We start from the raw sequence: 1,884 nt of genomic DNA, 5'->3' as shown, positions 1-1,884 counted from the left end.
CTAGAGCTGGAGGAGCCTGTGGAGACCCATGCCAGCACTGAGATGCTTCCACCACCATTGGATCCACAAGACTTTCTACCCACTGGCCTGTGATCTTCCTGCATTTGGCATCATTGCATGTGTTGTGTGAGTCTAAAGAGGAATTTATAGACTGGTATCGGACATATGGGCTAATATCAGACTTATGGGCTTGATCTGGACTGGGCTGGGATGTTTTCTCAATATACAATTGTTCTTGTATATAACTCTTTCTTCTACACATATGAGTGTCTCTGGATTTGTTTCTCTAGGCTGCCCAGGTGTTGTATGAGTCGGCATTGGGTCCATGCCATGGACAAAAGCAGGACTCGTGCTGAAGATCAAACTAAGATTGCTGTTAGGAAAGTGTGAAGTTAGTGGGGAATGTTTAGAGGGAGGTTAATCCACTGATTTGAGGTTGGAGTTACGCAGAGATCCCTCAGAAGAAAGGGTGGCGATCTACTGATTCTTCAAGGGTGCGTCAGAGTTGGAGTCTCAATGGCAGCTGGTTTGCTTTGCTTTTTGGGTTTGGAAAGAATCAAGTTTTAACCCAGTGGTTCTCAACCTTCCTAACGCCACGACCCTTTCATACAGTTCTTTGGGTTGTGGTAACCCCCCAAGCCATCAAATCATTTTCATTGCTACTTCATCACTATCATTTTGTTATGGTTATGAATTGGGCAACCCTGGTGAAAGGGTCATTCGACCTCCAAAAGGGTCGAGACCCACAGGTTGAGAACAGCTGTGCTAAATAAACATCTGTTGTAGGTTGACAGGGGAACAAATAGATCTCTTTAACATCTGGAACTTGAGAAAGACCACAGGTGTCTCCTAATGCCCAACATGGCTCGCTGCCAGTCTGGGAATCTTGGTTCTAGCAGGGGCAGGGGTAGCTGAGGGAGACCCTGTTCACAGAGCTCAGTGCGAAACATGCTTGCTTGTTACAAATTCTGCCTCCTTCAATCTTGCTCATCTGATGAGTTCTTCTTCTTTTTCTGTAATAATATAGACCCGAGGACTGATTAGACTTTGTTAGTTTAGTGGAGTGTTTTCTTGTCATTGGTGTTACCTCAGAGTGATGACATAACCTTTCCTTTCCTTGGTGATGCATGAATGAGAAGTCAGATGGGTTGCTGGGAGTCAGAACAGACTCAAGAACACTCAACAACAGCAGTAACATGGGGAGACAAGTAGTCATGCCCAGGGACACCCCAGACCCATGCCTGAGTTATAATCATAGCCATCATATATCCCTTATGGGATATATCCTGGACGCTATACATCTATGGCTATAATCTCATTTTGGAAGACATTCTAATGGGCGTACTAATAGACAAGATTAGGATAAGATTAAGGTCAGATTTTAGTAGAGGGTATGAATGAAGCCACACCTTTTGTTTCCTTGGGGGCATCTTTGACTCGACCTTCGTAGAGGATGTGCTCTAAGCCATCATCCTTCACTTTCCTTGTACGGGGTAGATCTACTGTACCGTCACACATATAGTTCTGAATGCATAGATACGTTCTAACACCCATCACCTCACCTGGAAAGCCAGACCTCTATTTCCTGACTGAACTGTGGTAGAAGCAAGAAGACCTACTGTGGCTTCGGACACGTGGCTTCTGGCTTTGGACCCTGTCTTTGGCTCACTTTTTCCTGACCTGCAGCTTCAAATGAGACACGCTGCAGCAAATCGCAGAACCCAGGGACCTGATGGACTAACTCAAGGGAGGGTGTGTCTGGGAGAGAGGGGGCGGGTGTATAGATGGAGCAGAATAGCCTCTTGGAAAAGTGGAACATTTGGACATCTTTAATCTCCAACTCCTCAGGATTTGTCTGGTATAAAAGAAATTATTGCCACTGCT

The sequence above is a fragment of the Echinops telfairi genome, unplaced genomic scaffold (assembly GCF_000313985.2).
Source record: "Echinops telfairi isolate 266 unplaced genomic scaffold, ASM31398v2 ScPeMD7_27;HRSCAF=92, whole genome shotgun sequence".
Lineage (NCBI taxonomy): Eukaryota > Metazoa > Chordata > Mammalia > Afrosoricida > Tenrecidae > Echinops > Echinops telfairi.
This window is presented reverse-complemented; position numbering follows the sequence as displayed.